This window comes from Paramormyrops kingsleyae, chromosome 9 (genome assembly GCF_048594095.1).
Source record: "Paramormyrops kingsleyae isolate MSU_618 chromosome 9, PKINGS_0.4, whole genome shotgun sequence".
NCBI lineage: Eukaryota > Metazoa > Chordata > Actinopteri > Osteoglossiformes > Mormyridae > Paramormyrops > Paramormyrops kingsleyae.
In genome coordinates, this window is record NC_132805.1 from 23,235,984 (window position 1) to 23,263,677 (window position 27,694).

A 27,694-nucleotide genomic window follows, 5' to 3' on the forward strand; every position below is an offset into this window, starting at 1 on the left:
TACATAATACAGTAACAAAATATGCAATTCCCTGTCTAACATTTTCACAGGTCCTTACACATGAAACACTACTATACACGTATATTGAACGTTGTAGATGAGCATTTCGCATTTGGTGCTTGTGCATAAATGTGTGTTATGATTCAGTTGCTACTGTGATGTCCATATTAAATAAAATTAAACAATAAAACAAATTATAAAACTATGCAAAACAAACAATTCCAAACAAATCACACTCAAAACAGCAGTTTGTTTCTGCTGTCCGATTCAGATTTATTTTCTTCATATTTTATTAACAAATTATTATGTTCAGTGTGTGCTTGCATTCATTTCAGAGCTAAAAGAAAATAATAATAATAATAATAATAATAATAATGCGATGGGCTGGCCCCCTGTCCAGGGTTGTTCCCTGCCTCGTGCCCGTTGCTTCCGGGATAGGCTCCAGACCCCCCGCGACCCAGTAGGATGAGTGGGTTGGAAAATGGATGGATAATAATAATAATAATAATAAAACAAATAATAATAAATGCCATTATGAATGTTTAGACCAGGGAGGCCAAGCTTATACAGACTGGGCAACATGCTCATAGGACTGGATAATTTCAGTTCGACCAGTGTCTATTCTTCAGCATGATAATACAGAACTGAGTTGGGAAAAAAAAGAAAGGAATGATGAACTCTGAAGAGAAGTTTAAGTTTTCACCAGTTTTCATAGAGATATTTAAGTTTTCACCAGTTGAAATTAGTTAAAATAGTAAATACCATCTTCATCTTCCAGAAGGCTGGAAGAAAACGAAGGGGTGAGTATTATAACTAGCCTATTGATTTTTGTACAAGTAAATTATATTAGGCTATACTGTTAGTAAAGGTGCAGAGGGTAAGCATTTTCTGAAACTACTGAGTGTGACTATTCTTGAAGATCAAACAAATTTTAGAAAACCACTAAGATATTTGCCAAAAACAGTGGACAGCTGCATCAGGCTGAACAGTGTCTTTGATATTTTTCAGAATAAATTGTCAAACCTCACCTTTGTTTGATATGCGTGTCCTGGTCAATTAAATCTGCTACACACCAAACTGATAGAGAGCCTTCAGCAATCTCAGTTTCTTGAAATTAATAATGCATAATGAACTGTAGGGTCATGTATATAGTAATAAACTAATAAGAAATACAAAATTATGATTTAGAGCAGCATAGAATTTTAGAAGGGATTGTATTTGTATCATAAATTTTTATACCAATTTGCAGAATGGACAACTGTAAAAGGAAACGACTGGAATACACAAGACGATGGAAAGTTGCAGCAAGGGATTATGTGGCAGAAGACAGCAATGAAGACTCTGACCATTTGTATTTGGACTTGACAGAAAATTCAGAGAATGACATTATGCACCAGCTGTGTGAAACTGAATCAAATGACTATCTAGAACACAATGAACCAGAAGACACTAACAGTGAACGAGAAATGTGGGATGCCATAGATAACTCTTTGGTGTTGTCATCTGACACAGATGAATCTGAAAATGCAAAGAATGCCACACTTGCAAGTGATCTTAGGAAGTGGGTTGGCAAATTTGGAGTTAGGCATAATTCAGTGGATGATTTGCTAAAAATACTAAAAAACCATGGACATAATGATTTGCCATCAACAGCAAGAACACTCATTGGAAGTATCCAACATATTGACATAGAAAACAAGTCTGGCATGAAATACATTTATATTGGTTTTAAAGAAAGATTAGCAAAACACATCTCACAGACAACTGCCCTACCTGATGATCAGTGTACCATAGAGATATCACTTAACATTGATGGCTTACCACTTTTTAAAAGTAGTTTCAAATGTTTATGGCCAATCCTTTGTGCAGTGCATTTGGAAAATTTTATTATATTTCCTGTTGCCCTTACATATTGTTCTTCCAGGGCATCTGACTTGGAATTTATGAGAGATACAGTTACTGAATTGGAGGATTTGTTACAGCATGGGATCATTCATGACAGCAGACATATTAATGTCAAGCTTCGTTGTATTGTGTGTAATGCTCCTGCCAAAGCCATGGTGAAAGCCACAAAACTTTATTCAGGCTACTATGGCTGTGACAGGTGTACACAGATAGGGAAGTAGCTTGGTCGGATGACTTATCAAGAGGTAGAAAACTTGATCCTGCGCACAGACAACAGCTTTAGAACGAAGCAACATAAAGAACACCACAATGGAGATTCCATTCTGTGGCTTGCATCTATTTAAATGGTTTATAACTTTCCAGTTGACTATATGCACCAAGCATGCCTTGGTGTTATGAAGAGACTGTTACTGTTGTGGATAAGAGGTAAAAAGGAAGTGAAGATGTCTGCAGGTCAAGCTGCAGAAGTAAGCCAAAGGTTAACAAATCTGCAACAATCAATCCCTTCAGTCTTTGCCAGGAAACCAAGAGGCCTTCAGGAATTAGATAGATGGAAGGCTACAGAATATAGACAGTTTCTCCTATACACGGGAAAACTCGTTTTGAAAGGCATATTGATTTATACGATCACTTCATGTCCCTTAGCGTAGGTATGTCAATACTTGTGTATGGCAAATTAGTACAATACCCTCGACTAAGGGAGTATGCTGAGGAGTCGCTGCAATACTTTGTCTCCCAGAGTCGTATTTTGTATGGTCCTGAGTTCATTGTTTATAATGTGCACAGCATGCTTCATATTGGACAAGATGCTGAAAGATATGGGAGCCTGGATCAGTGCAGTGCTTTTCCATTTGAAAATTATCTGCAGAAGTTGAAAAGGCTAGTGCGTTCCGGAAAGAATCCACTCTCTCAGGTGGTAAAACGGCTTGCTGAAGTCGATGACGTCATTTGTAAAAAGACACCCGATCGCAAAATTTCATCAAAAAGGCCAAATAATGCTTTTCTTTTAGACAGTTTAAGTTGTGAAATTATATCCAGCCCAAATGAGGACCCACAGCAAGATGTCATGTGCAGAGTCTATGAAGGTGGAGATGCTTTCTTCAAAGAACCATGTGATTCGCGATTAATTGGGGTATACTCTGTGAACACAAAAAACTCTCACATTGAAATCTTAAAAAAGGATTAACTTAAAAGAAGGGCAATACTGATTGAACGGAGACACCAGAAAATTATATTTATGGCCATTCTGCATGACCTATAAACAGGAAGTGCATGTCAGAATCTATATATTGCAGCTTTGAGGGTACCCATCAAGTGACATGCTGGGCTAATGCCAAGTGTAATAGTGTAAATAGCTGTGTGTTATCATGTATTGTGTTGTCATTGTCTTCAGTAATGTTAGATATAGTGTTTAACGTTATCTGTTGTAAATAGTGTGTGTGTGTGTGTGTGTGTGTGTGTGCACCCATCCTGTGGATTGTAAGTAGTCAGGGCAGCCAACATGATGGGCAGTGTATGTGTTGTAAGTGTGACTGGTATATATCAGATAAAGCCATTTTTGTGCTTTGGCTGCAGTTGTCTGGCCTCATTATTACCATGCTGTTGCCATGTCCAGTACCTGCACCACAATACTAATAACATCTACATGTCTTGTACAGGTACATAATCTACATTAAGTTCAATGTTCCAGATGTGGTGGGAGTAGTTACATGTAGTTACATATATTAAAAGTCCAGTTTTATCAACTTCTTCATGAATTTCAGGTAATATTGGATTGTACTTTACAAAATGGAGAAATCAGGCTTCATAGTGGTTGAATTCATAGATGAGGAAGCTGTCCAAGTGGTTCCAAATTCATGGCTGGAAGAAAACGAAGGGGTGAGTATTATAACTAGCCTATTGATTTTTGTACAAGTAAATTATATTAGGCTATACTGTTAGTAAAGGTGCAGAGGGTAAGCATTTTCTGAAACTACTGAGTGTGATAATTTATTATGGAATGTAGTTACTAACTACATTTCATAATCAATAGTCAAACTCAGTAATGAATACTGCATCTCAACTGTTTTAGAAGCTGCATGCATACTTTCCACCAGGGCTGTGGAGTCGGAGTCGAGTAGTCGGAGACAATTTTGGGTACCTGGAGTCGGAGTCGGCAAAAAGTTAACCGACTCCGACTCCTACAAAATTTAAATGGGAATTAAAAAAGTAAGTTGAAATGTCCCAATTCACAAACAGTCATAATGAACTACTTCTCTGCTGTAAGAATAAAGCCCAATGCATGCAGTGCATAATGTTACCACAAAACAAACATGTCAAGTAACCATGAAGCATGCTTTTCATTGACTGTATGCGTCACTATATGGGATGTAATGCACAGGTAAGGTGCGGCACCGCTTTCCATTGTGTCGTGTTCCACTGTTACAGGGAACTGTGAACCTAGCCTAAAGCCCCCCATACATTTACAGATGCACTGCCGATTTTTCGGCCGTTCAACGAGTCATCACGTGTCAAACGCCTGAAAAATCATCTGGTGTGTTCTCAGCTCCGTCGGCTCTCCTTCGCTATGCGCTACCCTTGAAACCTTGTTTTCATTGTGTTTGTCTTTAATCTGGCATTATAGTAGAGTGTTGGCTTCCTAGCCAGTAGTTCTGTGGTGAAATGACATGTATGTTGCCTTCCTTTCCTTCAATGGATGTAGAAAATACATTAGCATAGTATATACATACAGAGGAGTCGGAGTCGGGGAGTCGGAGTCGGAAGATTTAGAAACTGAGGAGTCGGAGTCGGAGCATTTATCTACCGACTCCACAGCCCTGCTTTCCACCATTCAAAGCCACAGGGAAAGTGAGGAAGAGAGCTGCCAGACAAGCACAATTGGTCAAAATACAGAATCAGAGAGTTCCCCAAATCCTACACTGGTAAATGATATACAAAAATCTAAATCGCTGCTCACATCACGGGCCATCCTGATCGGGCCCCCCCCCACAGCTCATTATTGAAAGCATTTTGAACATGTGCATATAGTTTTCAGCTGCTCACTTGCTTAGACAAATGCTGACGGGTCGGCCCCATGCGCACCAAAGGAAGTTCTGACTTTGATGCAACAGATAGAGCAAGATATTTGGAATGCATGACAGTGCTACCATTGTCATATGTAATAATATTGTTGTGCATTTAGTTAGTTGTGAAGAAATATAATGTTAGATTACTGAAGTATTTAGATAAAATTTACATGACCATGTTTATAAAGCAAGTCAAATACAAATTACAAAATACAATTTTGTATTTAAAGAATTTTTAAATAAATGTATCAGAAATACTGCCCATCCCTGCTTTTGCCAGCACATTGCAGTGCCTTTTTAGTAATTAAAACTACTGAAAAACATGACATTAACAATTTTAAAAAATCTTCTAAACAACTACTGGAATTTTACTGTCTTTGTCTTAGAATCATATGACAAGGCATACAAAATCAGCAAGAGAGCTGAAGAAACCTCCAACCTGGACTCCCAGGAGGAACAATCTGTGGGTAAACCCAGAGTACCCAAGACCCCTGCTTGATTCCAGGATGATCATTATAATGCTGCAGATGGTATGCTGCATGTTACTTGTTTTAACGTCAAATTTGCTGCTAATACAATGCCCCAAAATCATTATGTCATATTGAAATCACAGATGAAGGTGAGAACATTGAGCCAGTGCAGAAAAAAAGAAAACTGCAGTCATCTCTGCCAAAGGCTCCAGCCTTTACATATCACAAGTAAAAAAATTCAAAAGGTATGAAATCATATTTTATTTAAATGAATTATGCATTACAAAACAAATATATTTGTAAAAACACAAAGTGTGGTTTCATAAAGTCAAGCATGAACACTGCACAAAATTATAGGTTAATGTAATTTATATATATTCTTACTATCTTATTTTTATTTCTATACTCTGTGCAATATATTCTTACATCATTGAGATTGTATAATATTAGATCATACTTATATAAACAGTACCATCTCTCTAGATTCAAAATGGTATGGGGGATCTTTTATTTACCTCTTCCAGATTCTGACAAGCCTACAAGAGGCCCATCCCCAGGCCATACACAAACACTGTTTCCTGTCCTTCAACCCAGAGACTCACCACCAGCATTTTCATTAGGACAAAAGGCTTTACCTGAAAGTAATTGCAGATGTACCAGTTGTCATGATTATAGTTACTGTGTTTCACAAGATATGAAATATCTTGTGCTTCTTAATCTCATCCAAAGGTTGGAATATTGCTGTTTTTAAAAGATGTATATCATATTCTATAGGATAACCCACTCCTCCTGGCCCAACACATCTATACCGAAGTAAAGATTCCGCTGTTGAAAGTAAGTTGACATTAGGTAAACTAGTTAACACTGGTTGTTCTCTTACTTTCTAACTCACCACAATTTTGGAGTGCAGGCAGTACAGTCAGTATTGTTCTTACAGTGTTAAACTTAAGTCTTAGTGTTAAATTGACACCAGTTACATGACTGTGACTTTATCTCTCCCCTGATTACAAGCCCGTATGGGTGGCACACAGGAACAAAAATGGGTGGCCCATATCTGCCCCATCTTAAGGTGTACTCAAGGACTCATACAGTATGAGGACCATAAGAACCACCCCAGATTTACCCACCATCATGGGAAAGACTGACCAATATGGACCTAACGGCCTTTTGTGTTTTTTATATATTAAAACTTTACCTCTATCAGTTCAACACTGATTGTTCTTTAAGATTAGGTAACTGTTCCTGTGAGCTGAACAGAACCTTGCTTTAGAGTCTCTGCTCTAAAGCAACCTCAGATAAGGAGTTTAGAAGGAAAATAGTGAGTTTGATAGTTATAGTGTTCAGTATGGTCCATCCTTCATTAATACCAAGAATTTGTAAGTAAAAAGCATACAATGTTAGACAGATATAAGCTAGAACATAATACAACACCTAACAACAAGGTGACTGATGAATTTTCAACAAGCAAAATAGACTCAAAGTAAATTTAAACTATATTTATAAATGCAAAAACATGCAATGAACAAAGGAGAGTTCACAAGGAAACATAACTAACGTTAGACAGAACCAAACTGTTTTTGATTACATTTTTGATTTGTTTGCAGATCATATACCTCAGTACTCTTGGGGGTAATGGGTTAAAAGCCCACATAAGAAACATGATGAAGAAGGTGGCCAGCAACAAAGTGTGGTCCAAGTATTCATTTAAAGGACAACGGGGAAAACTACCACTACAGGATCTGGAAATAATCAGCCTCTTCATCAGTAAGATATACATTGACACCATTTTAAAATGTAAACATCTGTCAATTTGACTCAATACAATTTAAAATTGCTTTTAAAACACATCTCTTTAGGCTGGCATACCCACTATAGTAATACAGTAATACTTATAGTAATACTATAAGTATTACTGTTATATTCTAATTTGTCTTGTCATTTGATTTTACTGCTTTCGGTACTTTTCATTCATTTTGTTGTTGTATTCTTTGTGAAGCAACCTTGAGTGTTAAAAATGAAATACGTAAAAGTTGTATACTTTAAACATGTAAAACCCTTATTATATGTTGGCGGGCAGAGGTGGACACACAACCAACAAATACAATTTTGGGGTCTTTTGTCTGATAGAATCCACAAAGGGATTTTTACATTTTATTTACATAAAAGAAAATTAACACAAAATATCCATAGCTAGTGCTCTCTGTTATACCCAAAATTGTGGAGGTATAAGGCTAACGGAAACATAAATTTTTCATCCAAATAAAATCAAATGTATGACCGTACAGACTACAGGTCAAAAAAACACATACCCGGTCCAGTATTCACATTAACCAGAAATGGTAACCAAACCCATAAACCCAACAAAAACAGTAGTGGTGATACTGAAAGAATAGAAAACCAAAAAAACACATTACATCACCACCATACACTTATGCATACATCCATACAATTTGTATACATTCTCAATTAAAACTTTTCCTCCACTTACCCACAAATCACATCTGTTACGGCTCTGGCACGAGTCCTCTGCACCAGGCCTGTACTCGTGGCTAAAAGGACCATCAGGGCACACATGCACTTATTTATGAAATATGATTTCCCAGGTACATTTTACCGACCATAACACTTCACGCATTTCACAACCTAAGCAAATACTCATTATACTGCATTTACCTAGATAAATAGGTATTCCTAATGCACAAATTTCCACACGTGTTATCCACATGTCACTTCGGTATTTCTAACTTGCCACCATTTCAGTCAAACTAGCTCATATAAATAATTCTTCCTGGATGAGACTTTATTTAGATTACTATTTCACTGTTTTTATTAAAAAGTGCATAAACTCACCCGAAGATTAAATCCGATTCCCGTTCACACCTGCGTCAGGTCTCCCGCAGTCTCACCATTAGCCTCAATATGCCCAGAATGCAGTACGGTTTGCAACTACAGTACCGATCACCCAACAGTATCGCGGTAGTTCGCGGGCTCTTAAAGGAAACATCACCCGCTAATGCTACCGCTTAACCATGCAGCATTACAACTATGATCTTATTATAACATATAATAAGAGAGGCAATTTAGTGTTTAAAAGCTTGTGTTCTACTTCAGGAGCCCACCAGAGGCACAATCCGAAGGTCATGGCCTCTGCAATTGAAGATGCTATTGCAGACTTATTACGGCGCACACCACACAGAAAAGGTGGAGATAAACACAAGGTAAACATTTAAATGACATTTCATATTCAGTGCACTTATCATTGCATGTCAACCTATTACTATTACTTTTTCAGTGAATTTTCTATTTGCATACAAATTGTATAATTGTACAAATTTGTAGACTTGTAAAGATAGTTGCCACATAATTATTTAGTTTTAATTAGCAGTAATGAAGTAATCAATGGATTGGGATCAAACATTCCATAAATGCTTTTGTTACAGGGCACAGGTTCTGAAGTAAGGAAGCAATATCCGGCCATCGATACTGATGACTCAGAATGAAATGTTCACAAGAAGACCTTTAAAATGTGTTGTCTTAATATTTATGTTGTATTTTTCTTAATGCCATTTTTTTAAATTAGAAACTTAAAGAAAATTTCTAATGTTCTTACAATAAAAATATATATTTCAACGAATTTTTAAAAAAAATTTCAAAGAAGGTCAAAGCTGAAGGATATCCTGTGGCTGTCCTCTGGACATCCTAATGGAACATTAATAAATAGAGAAATACTTAAGACAAAATTATATCTATTTAAATGCTATTCCAGCAAGCTGTCATAATGAATTGTTTTTGAAGGATTGATTGATTGATTGATTGATTGATGAAACCCTTTATTGCTGTTGCAATACACCTTGTCACTAGTCACAAGTACCAGCGAAATATTGGCCATCAACCCGACCATACATATACAACACACGTAGGGGGTAGACAGGTCAGGAAGACAGGGGACTATAGGAAAACTCAGAGAAACAAGATTACGCAAGGAGAGTGGAGGTGAATAAAAAAAACAGCCCCCCAGACTGTACTCCAGTAGGGAGTACAATATAGGAACAGAGAAAAAAAAACACCTCAGCAATAAGCACATAGTCACCACAGCTCACAACACCAAAGTCGAGACTTGCAACAGGGGTGGGGAATGGGGAGGTGGAGGTAGTCCAGCATAGACAAACAGCCATCCGTTCCTGCAGCCAGGCGGCGCTGTACAAGGACCCGCTCGTTCATGCTGGGGGTATGAAGCGGCGAAGGCGTGGGATGGGGGTAGGGTGTCCTTGTGGTTGGGGGAGAGGAATGCAAGAGAGTCTCGCTGCCTTGTTCTTCAGGGGGGAGTTGTTGAGCTCAGCAGAGGCTTTGGCCAAGGCCCGTGCTGATTAGGGGGGAGCCAAAATAAGATAGAATAGGGTTGTTTGGGTTTTCGTGCGAGAAGCTGCAATTTCGCAGCTCCTCTAATGTCCACGCTGGTCCCCGTCGTCTAAAATCCTGCGCAAAGCCTTGAGCTCCTCCGTGATGTTATCCAGTCTGCGGTCCATAGTCACGGTGATGTAATCAGATCTACGGTCATTAGACACTGTGATGTTATCCAGTTTGCGATCTATAGCCATGGTCTGAGCGCCAACAGCTCTGCCAAGACCGTCAATCAATTTGGCCAGCCTAGAGGGGTTTTGAGCGGCTGTCACCGTTTTCTTCAATTTCCTATAAACCAGGGCGATGCCTAATCCAATCAGCATAAGACCCGTTATCAAGGTTCCGAATAGGTAGATATCTTCGATGTCCTCCACGGAAAGAGCTGCCAGACACACGACCCTCCACTTCTCCCATCCGTCCATCATGTAGCCAGCTGCGTACATTCCTGCAGGACAGTCAGGTTCCCCCGAACCTGCGCTCCTCTGCGAGAAGATGGTGTCAATTGCATTGAGAGACCAGTTGATCAAATCCATAATTTCCTTAGTTTTGAAGAGCAGGGCTGAGAGGGTCTCCCGAGTATAGACAGTAAGACAATAGACTAGACGAGACGAGAGAAGCAAAGCAGGGAAGATAAGGGGAGGGAGAGGGAGAGAAGTGCGTCCGCCTCCGCTGAAAGTTAGCAAGAGATTTCATTACTTTTCATTACTTTCAAGATTTCATTATTTCAAGATTTCATTACTTTTCATGAAAGAATGAATGAAAGTTACATTATATAGAACTATAGACACCCAAAGTGCTTTATAGATGCAATAGGGAGCCACTTCAGCCACCTCCACTGTGTAGCACCCACCTGGATGATGTGACATCAGCCGTTCTGCCCCATTACAGGGCTTGTCCTTTGAAAAATGCAGGCGCACACAAATTTGTGCACCTAAAAAGTGCTAGGTGCACAATTTTTTTTGTGCACCCTAAAAGTGCTAGGTGCACAATTTTACCTTTTTTGTGCGCCTATAATGTGGTTGGACTTTGGTGCAATGGGTCAAAATCCAAAAAGTCCTAGTGTTAGTTGAGAATTTTGTCCTAGTTTTAATGCTTTAACATATTTTGTAGAAACCCATTTAAAGTGAATCACTTTTTATTGGTGAATAAAATTTGCAATTCAGAATTCAGTCTTTTTTGCATCAATACTTTGGAGATTGTTATGCAAATTGAGGACACTTACTGCAGAAGGCTCAGAGGGGAAGAGCACCATAATATTAAGATTATATGGGCCAAAACTTAGAGATGGCATACAATAATTTGTATGAGCCAAATTCTGTTTCTCCACTGAAATTGCATTTGTTAGCCAGTGTCTTCTCTGAAAACTTAATTCTTGGATGAAAAACACATCAGCAGTCAATCCCAGCAGCAGCCGATCCTTAACATGTATACAGCTAAGACTAACTAGTTATGAAGATGCCATCTCTTAAGTGCTTGAGTAGTTTTGAGTAGGTATTGCCTTCCAGTTTATAATCTGCAACTAGACCACAGGGTGAGTAATGACAGTAGCCAAGGATATTGCTGTTGGACTAGGACTGGGGACAGCTCAATATTAAGAGTTGGACAATAGGGTTGGGTCGATAGATGATGCCATCGTCCATCGCCGATAGACATCACGATGCTGAGCCGACATCGCGATCCTCCGCCCCACCCCCGCTGCAGCAGCAACCAGCTCACGAAAAACACACAGGTAATCACACTATATAGCCAAATTAAATGCATGCTTTCAATTTCCGCATCTTTACTTTATTATTATTATTATTATTATTAATATTGAGGAAACAAGGAAGTTGTTATAGCGATCACAATACAAATTACAGTGAACTCCAAACGAATTACACGAACTAGTTCGTTTACATTAAAAAATGAGGCATACAGAAACAGCAGAATTTTTTTTTTTTTATTAAATTAGATTAAATAAAACTACACCAAAAATGCCTTTTTCATGGTTTTACCATAACGAACAGAACGTCTGCGCATCTTTTGCGCGGATAACTTGACCGCAAATCCTACACACCACTTCAGGCGTATCTCGTGGCTGTCCTGTTTCATTCGGTCTAAAGCTAAAGTATTGCCAGAAAGGTGAATTTGCACCTTTTTTTACCAACCGAGTTGGTAAAAAGTTGTTATCTATGCTTTTTTTCGACGCCATTGTTGTCATGAATAATTCCGTGGAGCGTCGAGTGGTCACGTGACAAAAGGCGCGTACAATTTAATTCTTTTTTATTGATAGGCGCGCATTTCTTTGCGCAGCTCTTCACCATTTTAGGCGCGTGATGGCGTGCACGCGCAATTGCGCACCTTAAAGGACAAGCCCTGCCATTACGCTCACCACACAGTAGCTAAGGTGGTGAAGGAGCAGGAGAGAATTTACCAGTTAGATAAAGGGGATGATTAGGAGGCCAGATTTGATAAGCCACCTTAGGTAAGATTTGATAAGGCAACAGTGGGCAATTTTAGCCAGAACACCAGGGTACCAACCCTACTGTTTGGAAAGATGCCCAGGGATCTTTTATAACCTGGGAAAGTCAGGACCTCGGTTTTATGTCTATCTGAAGGACAGCAACACTTTACGGTACAGTGTCCCCATCACTGCACTGAGACATTGGGATCCACACAGACCACAGTATGGGGTAACCTGTTGGCCACAGCAGCACGTCAGTAACATGGTCATCCTAAGAATGTACCCAATAAAGGACATCCTTGGGCTGTCCCTTGTTTATGTCCCTAGTATTACTGGTAAAATGTCAAATATTAATTATTTAGAAAAAGGGAATTACGTGGGCTTAATGCCCATAATATGTTCACACAATATGTCCTTAAAATGTTCCCGGAAAGTCCATAATATGTTCTCGGAATGTCCATAACTGGTCCTGAAAATGTCCTTAAAAGGTCCATAACTGGTCCTCTAGATGTCCTTAGGACGTCCCTAAAAGTCATCCTAAGGACGTAAAAAAACTTTCCATCAGGATGTCCAAAGGACGTCCTTTGAGGACAAGATCCGGACCAAAAGAGGACATCCTATGGACGACCTAAGGACAACTTGCTGTTTGCTGGGATGCCTCTAAAGTGTAATGTCCGGTACCCACTGTGTGATTCCAGCAATCTTATAAAATTATTACTGATCACACTGTGCGATATGGATCTGATAATCTTGGCTATGAATTTAGAAAAGTAATCAAAAAGTAAACAAATTTAATTAGTTACATTACTTTCATATAGTAATTGAAATAGTTACACTACTATTACATTTTAGAGTAACTTGTAAGACTGCAGACTGTACGACGACAACACCAACTCAATCATAAGATACGGCGCATAGGACAACGAAACAAAATGTAAACACCGACAGCATGCGTGAACACTGACTGCATGCTTAAACACCACAATGAATCGCGAAGTGAGTACCACACTTTTAAGCCACACTGGCACTTCTGATCCCCGTTGACAGAAAATGTGCCGTCCTCCTTCAGTATGCTAAGGTTATTGGTAATTTATGTTAGGTCTGATAATAGCACTCCAGACATGCTATGTTGTATTGAGTTTTGAAAATTCACTAACTAGCTATCCCCTGGGCGATGCAGCCTTACCACTCTGCTAACCCATTTTATTTTACAGTGCTGCGAAGTCACTGTTTTAGGCTACTCCGTGATTTGCGATTGAAAAATTGATTTAAACAGAGTAAGTGATTACGCAATTGTCACGCCCAGCTCCGTCCGATCCTAATGTATGCCACGCCCACCTCGTTACCTCCTGTTTCTGCCTGATTGTTCTCACCTGTTGCTCGTTACCCTTAGCTTGTCTTGTGTATTTAGTCCTCGTCTGAGTCAGTCTTCCCCAGACTTGTCATTAATGTTTGCTGATGTTTGCCGTTGTGCTTCCCCAGTCCTGTTTCTTTAATAAATCCTCATTTACCCGACTTCCCGGCTCCTTTTCCCTGCTTTCCCGTTCGCCTGCAAGCCGTTACGTGACAGCAATCAGCTGAAATTTCATATCCTGTCTGATACAAGAACTGTTCATGTCAGAAGTAAAATTTAACCATTTATTTTCGCAAGTATATAAAATGTTTGTATCATAATGTAATCCTGAAGCGTCACGGAGTGGTCAAATCACTCGTAGTTTATCTTGTTTCTTGTTTTATCTTGTTTATCTTGTTTTATATTATGAACACACATTAGAGTTTAATAACTGTAGGCTGAGTTTTTTTTTTTGTTTTTGTTTTTTTGTTGTTGACATTTTAGGTATATTTTATGTAACAATGTTATGACTTGTTACACTGTGGGAATCTGGGTTTTCACTGAGTATGAAGCGAGGATCTATTCTTACCCGTTGTTTAAAATTATTTTTAGGCCTATATGGTATATATGGTATCTCTTAAATTGATCAATTATATTATCATGTTAATTCATGTATTGAAAGGAGTTTGACAGTAGTCAGTGCTTAGTACTGCTGTAAGGTAAACACTGCCATGTTACAAAAATTTTAAATGGTTAACATTTGATAATATTCATTCATAATTTAGAAAAGTAATCAAAAAGTAAGCAAATGTAATTAGTTACATTACTTTCATATAGTAATTGAAATAGTTACACTACTATTACATTTTAGAGAAACTTGTATTTGTAACGAATTACATTTCCAAAGTAATCTTCCCAACACTGATTGTGATATCGGTGTTTGTTTTATACACACACACACACACACACAAGCCATGCATTATGTGCTCAGTACATATCATTCACAAAATAAAAAAACAACTAAATATAAAGTATAAATATAAATTAGTATTAATAACAATTATTATTAATATCTTTAACTAAAACAAAACAAATGTAAAATACTACCATTTTTAAAATATGATTTAGCTTACGTAAAGGTTTTTTTTAGCACTGAGCCTTCAGTGCGTACTTCAACCCTCGAAATACCAAACAGCACTACGTCATTCTTACATCTATTTATAGAAATTATGCTCGTAAACCAAGGTACCACTGTACATTCGATTTATTCTGCCTGAAGCCCTTTGAGCAATGAATGGATACAGAAACAGCCACCAGTATGGACGTAGACAGGAATTCAACAAGGAAAAAAGATACAGGTATCGATTTCTTAGTCATGGTAGTCAGCTATAAATTTTTGCTTTTCTGAAAACAAATCAGCATACTGTAGAATTTAATTTGCAAATGTTTAAATATGTAACAGCATATGGCTGTTTTATGCACTGGTTACAGACCTTTTCTGAGTTACATCCAGGGATGAGCTAGTGATTCTGTGGACCTGCAGATAGTTTGGACCGTGTTTGATATGCTGCATATGCTGGAAGAGGGATCGTCTGCATGCTGATGATTCCCATAGCTATGTCACCCGAGTCCCTAAACTCTTTTTCCTAATACCCCGCCTCACAGAGTATTAATGGGGTGGCAAGGTGGCCTCACATGCTGTGTGTGTAGAGTTTGCATGCTCTCCCCATGTTGTGTGGCCTCACATATACTGTGTAAGTAGAGTTTGCATGATCTGTCTGTGATGTGTTGTGTCACATATGCTACGTGTGTAGTTTGCATGTTCTCCCCATGCTGCATGGCCTCATATACAGTATGCTCTGTGAGAAGCGCTTGTATGTCTTCCCCGTGTTACATGGGTTCACACATGCTGTGTCTGTGGCATTTGCATGTTCTCCCCATGTCACATGGGTTCACACATGCTGTGTGTGGAGTTTACATGTTCTCCCCGTGTTGTGTGGCTTTTCCCATACTAAGTGTGCGGAGTTTGCATGTTCTCCCCGTGTTACATGGGTTCACACATGCTGTGTGTGGAGTTTGCATGTTCTCCCTGTGTTGCATGGCCTCACCCATACTGTGTGCAGATTTTGCATGTTCTCCCCGTGTTGCATGGCCTCTCCCATACTGTGTGTGTGGAGTTTGCATGTTCTCCCCATGTTGTGTGGCCTCATCCATACTGTGTGCAGAGTTTGCATGTTCTCCCCATGTTGTGTGGGTCCACACATGTTTTGTGTGCGGAGTTTGCATATTCTCCTTGTGTTGCGTGGGTTTAGTTTCCTTCCGAGGTGTGAATTTAGGTGAACTGGTACTTATAATTCTCCCATGAGAGATTATTTTTGTGATTGTATGCATGTGAATATGTCTGTGCGCTTCTGTGCCCTACTGGAATCCCATCCAGGGTACCCTCAACCTATGTTTCCTTGGATAGGTTCACTGCCCTGCTTGATGGACAGGCTATTTATCCATACATGCATATATACATACATACATCTGTTAAATGAATACATCAGAAACCTGCAGGAATAATAACAGTAGCAGAAGGATAATTCAGACATGGTCCCTAACCCACCACCCCAGCCCCATAATGTCCAGCTGAACAGGGAAGGGAAAAGCAGTGTGAAGCAGGGAGGGAGCACACCATCAAAGCTGAAATGAAAGATCGACTGTGATGGATCTCAGCTTCAAATGGGGAATGAGAAGGATGTGGCTGCGAGCCAGTTCGGGAGGGGGGGGTGTGTGCCTGGATAATGCAGTGATTAATTATATAATCCTGGGTTACACTCCGGGGTTTCCGTGATGATACATGGATGGATAAATGGATGGATGGATATTAGGAATGCTATGCTATGTAGATTTGTTCTAGCTTTTTTGACAAAAAGCCAGATAAAATTATCATAACACATATGGTTCCTGCTGTGTGGGCTGGATAGTCAGTATCACTTCGGTGTCCATCATCTAGTTCAGGGGTGCCCAAACATTTTCCCTTAGTGGGCCAAAATGAAAATCTATCGGAGGACCGCGGGCCAAATGTAATATTTTACACAAAATACAAACACTAATAGTAAAGTAAAGTACTTTTATTTATCAAACAGTTATCTAACCTTCCTTTCTGTGTAAATAACATTAAACAAAATATGACAAATAAGTCATATATAGGCATTTAGAGCACGTCTAAACTTTTGTAATCACATGTAGTGCAAAATGTCAAAGAGTGCATGCCCAACAGCAACACAACAACAGTAGCAACAATATAATTGCACCACTAGTGAGAAACATGAAGCTGTTCTTTGGCGTTTACCAGCCTATTAATATTAGGCTGCAGCTGACTCACTGAGAGGGTGAGGATGTCCTGCGTGCTTCGTCTCATAATGACGACGAATATTATACTCCTTTAGTACAGCAACAGACTGGTTACAAATAAGGTAGACCGCTTTAGCATTTATGTCAGTGAAAAAATATTCTTCCTCCCAGCATTTTTTAAAATGTCTTTTGTCTGTGTGCCACTGACGATGCCGCTCCATGTTGATAGTTGCTTAAGCTAGCAGCCCGGTGGTGACCCGCCACAAACTGGTTTGATCCCGTCTGGCGGCAGCAAAGACTCATGGGACTTTTTGTAAATTGTTAAAATATGACTATTTATGAAGTGTGGAAATGTACATATGTGCACAGATATACTTTACATTACCCTTATAGTTGCTTGTATTTCAATTTTAGTCTTAGATATTTCAAATGTAATCAAAGCACCATGAGTGAGGACTGTATAATATACAGTCGAATCCACTTATCTCAACCTCGGCTAACTCGCCAACCCTATTAAGTCGACGTTTTTGAAGTGGAACCACCAAATTCCCTTATTGCAATAGCATTTCTCATTGGTTATGTCGATTCTTTTACGTCGCCGAACCCTAATATCTCGAGCACGAAAGAGGGCCAAAATCGCCACTTAACATCGGTTATCTCGATCCCCGTGACTAATCGCCGGCTTTTTAAAATGTATCACAAGTGCTAAACAGCGCGTATTCAAATCGCATTCGCATGATAATTCGCTGAACAATGCAGGTGAAACGCGATCTAGGTAAATCCCCATCAAAACCAAAGCCAAGCATATCTGCATGCGGCAATGACAATGAAAATGAAGAAGATGCGGACGAAGATTTGGAACCAATTCCCTCTGCCGGTGAGGTGATAGAAATGCTACAAAAACTTCGACAGTATAATGAGTATGGTTCTTTTGTAGGGGATGGACTGTTTTAGACAGCATAAATAATATCGAAGCATTTGTTTTCAAGCAGACTGTTAAAGGCAAAAAGCAACAAAGCATTTTAGACTTTGTAAAGAAACCATATTAACTGCGTGTGCGATACATTTCAGAGCTGTCAGAGCAAAATGACTTGTGAATGTAATTTTGACACTGCAGATTTGCTTTTTGTAACAACGGACTACACCCCGCAGGTTGTTTTGTGATTTTGTGAGCGATCTTTGTGTTTGCAATGTTGGATAATATAATTAAAGGTTTGTATCGAGAATCGACGGTGGTTTTTATTGTATACTGGTAAATCTCCGCTTTTAGTTGGTGCACATATGCCTTTTGTTGTTAGCCGACATGTATATGCATTTTTAAAGCATGGCGATCGCGTCATCAAACAAATCACCGCAACGCCAAAAACCCGTGCATGTACATTCTAATTTATTAACGCACATAAATACATTTCAAGCATATCTTAATACAGTATATTGGCGCCATATTGGTTTTCGGTTATCTCGATCATCGGTTATCTCGACGCTTTTTGGCAACCCCTTAGGCCGGCGACATAACCGGGTTCGACTGTATATTAGCCAACGTACACTAAAAAGTAAACGCACTGATAGCTACACTGGGATTCTTGCTTTAAGAATTTTTGTAACAAATTTTAGTACAGTATAATTTAAAATTTTAGATAATCATTGGCGGGCCAATCTAAATAGTACGGCGGGCCAACCTTGGCCCGCGGGCCCCACTTTGGGCACCCCTGATCTAGTTGTTAGGGTCTCTGCTTCTTCAGTAAAGATTAGCTAGATGTGCTCTGTAAGTCCGTCATGCTGTGGCGGCTGTTTGCCAGCTCTGCAAGCAGCAGGGAGAGCCCAGATTTCCTCCAAATGCTGCCTCGATTTATGCAGAAGGGCAATCAGTAGCCAAAGTGTCTTACTCACAGAAGTGCTGACGCTTCACCCAAAACATTCCTTTCATCATGACGAGCTGGAAAGACATTTTTAATGTCCGGTGTTGTATTTTGGGGGATTTTTATCTTAATTTCCAGAAGATTGTGACAGGCTGGCACCATGTCCTGGGCTTTTCCCAAGCTTGTGCCCAGAATAGGCTTTGGACCCCTGTGACCCTGCACAGGAAAAATTGGTGAAAGAAAATGAACGAATGAATGACTTCCAGTAGTGTAGTTTGTTCTTGCTTTCTCTTTCCTGTCTGCTCTATGACTCAGGTGTTAGGGACGTTCTTGTTCTTGTAAATGAGTTTATTTACACTCATATAAAATAAGCAAGCATCCATCAAAACCATGAGCAGGCAGAAGGTAAACATGACATATGTGTGGCCCCACCAGTGGGGGGCAGTCAGAGTTGCTTCAGTAGACCTGTTTTGTATGTTTTGGGTTGTGTAAACCTGTCCAGTAACAAATGGGTACGGTGTAGATATTTTGGGTGAAGTTGGGAGTCAAGCCCCTTGACTCGTAACTTATTCTGTGGAATATAAAGTAGGCTCCCAGTACAGGCACACCCCAAGGTTACGAATGAGTTTTGCTCCCAAAGTTTGTCTTTAAGAGGAATTTATAGGTAAGTCTGAAAAGAATAATAATAATAATAACTATATATGGTACTGTACTGTATCTTGAGCTGGCAAACCGCTGAAGCTATGCAATGTTTCCACGAGCATCACAAAGTTATGTGTGCATTCATTATTACAAACAATTGCGTTGATTCCAAATATATAATATGCTTTATGGCAGTCTGTTCCTCAGTACGAGTTGTCCGTAAGATGGGAGTTCTTAACCCGGAGGCCAATGGTCTGCCTCTTGAGTGTTTAAGCTTTTGAATACTTATTGTGGGGCCTACCTGTCACGTTCAGCTCCGAACGATCCTCGTGTGTGCCACGCCCCCTCATTACATCCTGTCGAAACCTGATTGTCATCACCTGTTACCTATTCCTTTTGCCTTGTCTCATGTATTTAGTCCGAGTCTCAGTCAGTCTTCCCCAGATCCGTCATTGTATTGTTATGCGTGTTAGTGGATGTCTGCCTTCTCTTGTCAATTAAAACCCTGTTTACCCGTTCGTCCGGCTCCTCTCACCTACTTCCCGGCTCACCTGCTCCTGACACATGACACCTACCTGTCTCCACTTGAATGCACTATTAAAACAACCCCATTCCACCAGCCAGTTATTGTGTGCTGTGGGTTTGTGTTGCCATGTGAAGACGCCAGTGTATCACCTGCTCTCATTTAGTGTCCCACCCTTGGGTCACATGATTGCGTTTACAGTCTTGACATGACTGATTCTCACAGAGAGTTATGACACAGGAAATTTTGGCTGGTCAATGGAGTTGTCATGGCTACTTCAGCGGATTTCAAGCTGTGAGTTTGCAGGCAACCCAGTCAAGATGATTTGGTTTGCTCTCATTAGGCTTATTTTGATGGCTGCCGTGGTGAATGAAAATTAGTCACTTCATTGATAAGGATGGCTCCCTGTGGCTCTGCATTTTTACATTATTCTCTGTTTTGTGTTGTTTTTTGTTTGCTTGTCTAGGATTCTACTCTCCAATTTCAGTGTTTTTTTTCTGCTTTATAAACAATTTTTATGCAAACTCCTTTAATGTCTTTAATGTAATGTTGTCTTGCCTTGTGTGAGTGGCTGCATAACACATATTATATTGGATTTGGTAACCCCTGTACTTTTCAGTGTTTTTGTATAAATCCTGTATCTAAAAAGAAGCATCCTTCCTCTGGGGGTACTTTTGAATATGTAACTGCTGAAATATGTCATTTTGTTTGTAAATCATTTGTGCCAGTTTCACTAGCCGATGCGTTTATCAACCCGTCAAACTATGTCAAAAACAAATGTCGTCATTTAAAGAAAAAAAGATGAAAACATGGAAAAGGCTCAAAATTTCTAATTACATTCCCCCAGCGCGTCTTTTTTTTACCCCCTTGCATCTTTCGCATCCTGATAATGAATCTTTTGTTCCCCTTCATTGTTTCAGCGGCACGTGGCCCATTGTGGGGATGGGAGGGTGTCTGTGTGTTGGGAATGAGTGAGAGGCAAAGGGGAGGAGGTGTGAGGAGGGGAGCCCAGCCTCCTTCCTCATTCCCAGTAGCCCACGAACTGCATCTCTGCATCTTTTCTCTTCTCATCTCCGATAACAATGGACCTTCATGCACCATGACCTCTGATCTTTTAGTCCCACCCTCAGTCCTCGGTCTCCTTATGCAGACTGACAGCCAGTGATGTAATCAGGGACTGGCCTGATGGGTTGACCCAATTGAGGCATCTGTTAACTGGGGCTTTGTTGAGCATCTAAGTTTAAGCGCTGATGGAAAGCTGTGGAACACAGTGCAAGGCCAATGACAGGATCCCATGCCTTAGGTACTGTCCATAATGCATACACTCACACTACACAGTGCCACTAACAGGCCTCCAGTGCAATGTGCAGTCTCAAAGATGCATTCTCACAGTCTGCTCTGTCGTGGTGATACACTCATATGCTGCTACAAATTTCACAGCCCCCGTCAATGTAGACTCCCTGTGCTGTCCTCACAGTGCCTGGAAATGCTACTACACACTGTGCAGTGCCAGTAGCAGGCTACCATACACCATGTAGTGCCAGTGTCATGTTACCATGCAGCATGCAGTGCCAGTGACAGATCACCACACACTGTGCAATGCCAGTGCCATGCTACCACACACCGTGCAGTGCCAGCGGCCGGTGACCACACACCATGCAGTTCCAGTGAGAGGCGACCACACACCTTGCAGTGCCAGTGCCATGCTACCACACAGCATGGCGTGCTAGTGACATGCTAGGCCACACCATGCAGTCGTAATGACACACTAACACACAACATGTAATACTAGTGTCATGCTACCCCGCACAGCACCTGTGACACATCCCAATGACCTGCATAGTCCAGACACTAACTCAGACTATATATCATATATATCACAGCAGCACAAACGGTTACCGTGCCCGCCATCTTTGTTTCTGCCAAAACATACTCTCATGTGATAGGAATTTCTATGTGGTGAAGTCTCTCTCTCTCTCATTGGCGTTTTTTTTCTTATAGAGCTGACAAATGCCTTGCTTATGAGAGGTGATTCTTGGAGAGCTCTCCTGCTAATGTGTCGACTGTGTGTTAACGTCATGCAGGTGCAGTAGAACACACTGCAGCCATAGGTAGTCTTGTGTGGACATTTGCTGGGCATTTCTGCACAGCATGTACACTGTAGAGCTACAACTCTTCTCGGCACGTACGATGTGGGATCTCAGGATAATTTGTACAGCAAAACAATCTGGCACAAATAATTACAAGGCACTGTTTTCGCTTGTCCTTTTCAATTTTAATGAAGTTTTCAGATTTTCAGGCTGCTCTGTGCTCAACAAGAGAAATTTACATGACATATACAAATTAAACACCATATAAATTATACATGAACTGTAATATGTTGCTATAAATCTGAGGGTTTAAGGAAAAAAAGGAGTGACAAATTCCATAACAAAATACACTCACCTAAAGGATTATTAAGAACACCATACTAATACGGTGTTTGACCCCCTTTCGCCTACAGAACTGCCTTAATTCTACGTGGTATTGATTCAACAAGGTGCTGAAAGCATTCTTTAGAAATGTTGGCCCATATTGATAGGATAGCATCTTGCAGTTGATGGAGATTTGTGGGATGCACATCCAGGGCACGAAGCTCCCGTTCCACCACATCCCAAAGATGCGCTATTGGGTTGAGATCTGGTGACTGTGGGGGCCATTGTAGTACAGTGAACTCATTGTCATGTTCAGGAAACCAATTTGAAATGATTCGAGCTTTGTGACATGGTGCATTATCCTGCTGGAAGTAGCCATCAGAAGATGGGTACATGGTGGTCATAAAGGGATGGACATGGTCAGAAACAATGCTCAGGTAGGCCGTGGCATTTAAACGATGCCCAATTGGCACTAAGGGGCCTAAAGTGTGCCAAGAAAACATCCCCCACACCATTACACCACCACCACCAGCCTGCATAGTGGTAACAAGGCATGACGGATCCATGTTCTCATTCTGTTTATGCCAAATTCAGACTCTACCATTTGAATGTCTCAACAGAAATCGAGACTCATCAGACCAGGCAACATTTTTCCAGTCTTCAACTGTCCAATTTTGGTGAGCTCGTGCAAATTGTAGCCTCTTTTTCCTATTTGTAGTGGAGATGAGTGGTACCCGGTGGGGTCTTCTGCTGTTGTAGCCCATCCGCCTCAAGGTTGTGCGTGTTGTGGCTTCACAAATGCTTTGCTGCATACCTCGGTTGTAACGAGTGGTTATTTCAGTCAAAGTTGCTCTTCTATCAGCTTGAATCAGTCGGCCCATTCTCCTCTGACCTCTAGCATCAACAAGGCATTTTCGCCCACAGGACTGCCGCATACTGGATGTTTTTGTCAGGGTCAGCCCCTGCTGTGGTCCTTCCGTGTCCCTTCCCCGTTTGACCAGCAGGTGTTGCTGGTCATCCCGTTCTTTATGTTAGTCTTTGTTCTCCCCTATTACCTGTCTGGTCATGCGGCTCAATGTGTTGAGCATGTGGTTGTCTGTGTACTCTTCTGTCCTGTGTTTGAATCCCACCTCCTGTTTTTGTATTTTGCTCCCTAAGGTTTCATTTGAGTTTCTTTAGTTCTTGTGTCTGATTTTGTAGTTGGTTTTTGGTTTTGTTCCTTGTGCCCCTGCTTGTGTCTTTACCTGTTTGTAATTCCCTAGTGTTGGTTTCTGTTTCCCTGTGTCCTTGGTTAGTTCTTAGTTTCCCTGTTTTTTAGTTCCTTTGAGTCTATTAGTTTCACCTGTGCCCTGTTTCCCTGGTGTTTGTTAATTAGTCTCACCTGTCCTGTGTTAGTCTTATTACCCAGTTTTGGTTTCTGTATTTAAGTCCCTGCTTCTGTTCTGTTCTCTAGTGGTTTGTTGTCTATGATGTGTCTATGTGTGTTGTTGTTCTTTGATGGTTCTGCTATTTTCAGTATTTTATGTGTATTCGGTTTTGTGATTTAGTCTTAGTTTATTCCCTTTAGTTTTGACCCCCTGTGGTCCTTTTGGTTTTGTGTTTGTTGTGTTTTCTGTTTTATTTAATAAACCCCTTTTCTGTTCCTTGAGCTGCAAGTGGGTCGTCCGCCCTTTTTCGTGCACCATGCCTCGTTCCCGTGCCCGAACCGCCCGGATCCCTGACAGTTTTTCCCTTTGCACACCATTCTTTGTAAACCCTAGAAATGGTTGTGCGTGAAAATCCCAGTAACTGAGCAGATTGTGAAATATTCAGACCGGCCCATCTGGCACTAACAACCATGCCACGCTCAAAATTGCTTAAATCACCTTTCTTTCCCGTTCTGACATTCAGTTTGGAGTTCAGGAGATTGTCTTGACCAAGACCACACCCCTAAATGCATTGAAGCAACTGCCATGTGATTGGTTGATTATATAATTGCATTAATGACAAATTGAACAGGTGTTCCTAATAATCCTTTAGGCGAGTGTATTTGTAATGTTTATTTTTATTGGGCCATTTGGGATAATAGTCAATAAATATGCATGCACATTAGCTCGTAGTGCTTGAAGTATTTGGACAGTTTTGGCTTTGTATTCCTGCAGATTGCTATTGAAATGAAAGAGTGACTATGTATATAGAGTGTGAACTTTCAGGTATTTACATTCGCATTGGATAAATGGTGCGAATTACCTCAATGTTTATGCATCATCCTCCAATTTGCGAGGAACCAAAGTAATTGGACGGTCAGCTCAATAGTAGGAATGGTGAAGAAATAGCCTTCTCCAGCTATTAAACAGATCACATGCATTCTACAGGATGTGGGTGCTTTCAGTGGGAATGGTTAGTCTGTGCTCATTGATGACATCACTGCTGATGGCTGCAGCCAAGTGAACGTGGTACCAAACAGAATTGTAAAGTCTGCTGACATCAAACTCATTGGACAACACTTACCATGTAGCAAGACAATGACTCTAACAGGTAACCATAGTGATGAAAGAGTTTTCGAGAGCCACAAGTGTTCTTGATTGGCCAGCTCAGTCAATTGACCTCAATTCAATGAAGCATCCCTATTACATGCGGATGACAAGACTGAAGTAAAACAGCCCCCAAAACAAGCAAGAACTGAAGATAGTGGCAATACAGGTACTGTAAGACAGAGCAACACCATGGACATGTGAGTAATGATCATGGGTCACAGACTGCAGGCCTTGCAAGGTAATTTCAGCTTATGTTCATTTGTCCACTAAAATTGGGGGATGAAATGTGAAAACAAATTCTATTCCTGTACTGTTTACCCAATATTAATGTAAACACCTTTAAGCGCGCAAATCAACGGAGGTAAGATCTTCCTCCTGTCTTTGGCTGAAGGTTGAAATAGCCTCTCCCCTGCTCAACACCCGATCAGAGAGTTGTTTGTTGAAGAAGAAGTGAACGTAACTAATTGTGAGATATCTGTATTTTTTGTGAGCTCAAAAAAAGATAAGTCGACTATAAAGAAGTTTTTCCGTTGCTGTAACGGGACAGAAACAGCATTTTCTTGCAAGAGTTTTTCTGTTTTACTGAGAGAGAGAGAGAGAGAGAGAGAGAGAGAGAGAGAGATGCTTTATTGAGGGAGTTAGCGAACTGCAGAGCCGAGATGAATAAAAATAATATTGCTTTGTTAACAAACCAGCTGCAAATGGCTTCGAATGCAGGAAACACTGAGCGACCCCTGGGGGGTGGAGCAACCACATGGGTGACTCCACCTATTCCTCCTCCAACACCAGCCCCGCCTGTGACTGCTCTTCCACCTGTCCCTCCTGCACCCCCTCCTCCACAAGCGCCTATGCCAGCAGAGCGGCTGCATCCTGCTGAAGGTCAGAAGAAGGATCGGAAAGAACAGTGCCTCACACTGGCAGAAGAATTATGGAAATGGAAAAAGAAGCAAATAGATGAGTGCATCAGTGACTCATCCCAGTGCAGCACCACCAGTGGTGTCTTCAAGCACTACATCTCAAGTAATGGTTCATACATCTGCAAATGATGAGACATCAGAAGAAGAAGCCCGACCCGTTCACCTGGCTCCTCTGATGTAGGATCACACATGCACATATCACAGGGCCTAAATTCCAGGTCGCCTGAGACAAGGCCGAGCCTGGTATGAGAGGCACCAAAGGGGGGTTACACACATAAACACACACACACAGAAAACAAGGGAGGCCAGCACTCCAACTTTTATTGCCCAAAGATTTAGGGACCTACAGACAAGCAGAGTGGACCTAATGGACAGGGGTCCCTTGACTTGGCACACAACCCCAACAGACAAACACCCTAAAGGAAGTTTCATTTAAGTTTGGCTTTTGTATACCCTGTATATTGATTTACTCATGACTACTAGTCTCAATATACAGATAGGTTATGTTTGTATGTGTCCTTAGACAATCTTAGTGTTTTGTGTGCCACCCTTATAACCATGTTCACGATGTATCACCTATTTTACCCCTTTGCACTTGAACACATATAAATTTAAATAAATAGATAGGTATAGCTACCATTGTATATATGTTCTCATGGTATACCAGAAGAATCTGGAAAGTGAGTGTAACCAATGTGTTCTAACTTTTAGAGAGTCTTCTTTGTTAAAAAACCCCCCTTCTCTTCCAACATTCCTTTGTGGTCCTTATCTGATCTTGGCGGACCGTCACCAAGTTTCTTTGTTCTAACATGCTATGTTAAAAGAACTGAATTAAGGTGTATCTTATCCATTCTGGAGAAGATGAATTGGCATAAGCCACACCAAACAAAATATGTTGTTTCCAGATGTGCAACTTATATTGATATTACCACAAACTAACGACCACGCCTATCTATGGATAAGATGTGCTGTTTGTAATATGAATATTTGATGTAATATCTGCACAAAGTGTAACATCTGTTGAGGTGCAACCCAAAACACCTGTATCCTATACTGATGTGAATCAGTCACATAGATAAAATAATTCATTGTTTAATCAATTAATACAGATGGTATGAGGTATGTACCTGTAAAGCTGGTATGGCATGTTTGGTGTCAAACTGATGGACAATCACTCCCAATTCCAAATCTGGTCAGTGGATGTATCAAAAGTTATACTAGCTTAAGGAAAATCATCAGTAAAGGGAGAATCAGTCGGGCCATAAATCCCAAAAGGACTGATACAGACCCCCTTCCGAAAGCCCGCCAAATGGATGGCCAGCCATTGGGCCAGGAGTCGAATTCCTGGTCATCCCTATTCATGAACTTTAGACCATAAAAACCTGGCATCTCAGAACAAAGGTGCGCAGAGAATAACCATCAGCCCAAAGGAGAACATCAGCCGGGGCAAACAGATCATCAAGCGCAGAAAAGACCATCAGCCCGGGAGAAGAGAAGCCCACAAGAAGCCCTCCGGTGAAGGCCCAGCTGAACAGAGAACAGCACCCAAGACAAAGCTTCACCAGGAGAGAGAATCTAAAGGGGCTCCACTCCACTGCTCCAAACACCGCGCCTTCCTGAGTGCCATCAGCTCAGCAGCTCTGCCATCAACTGCCAAGACCCCCCCCCCCCCCCCACACTCTTCAACCAAGTAAACCAACTTCCTTTCATTCTAACAACTTAAGCTGTTCTGTTAACCTGCTATAAGACTTTAGGGTCGTGTTTCCACAAACGGTGCTGGCTTTGCAGAACAGTATTTCCCATTTAAGGTTACTCATTTAAATCCGGTCATTGCATTTTCATAATTACATCGTTTGTTTTATTCCGT

At 40.6% G+C, this 27,694-nt stretch overlaps 1 long non-coding RNA gene across 1 annotated transcript; it reads right to left on the reverse strand.

Moving 5' to 3' along the window:
- Positions 1–1,702: 1,702 nt before the first annotated feature.
- LOC111835627 (uncharacterized) lies at positions 1,703–8,362 on the reverse strand. Its single transcript, XR_002836267.2, has 3 exons — positions 8,291–8,362; positions 7,929–7,989; positions 1,703–3,765 (listed from the first exon to the last, which is right to left on the reverse strand). It is a non-coding gene; the product is annotated as an uncharacterized lncRNA (long non-coding RNA).
- Between the last annotated feature and the right edge of the window lie 19,332 nt (positions 8,363–27,694).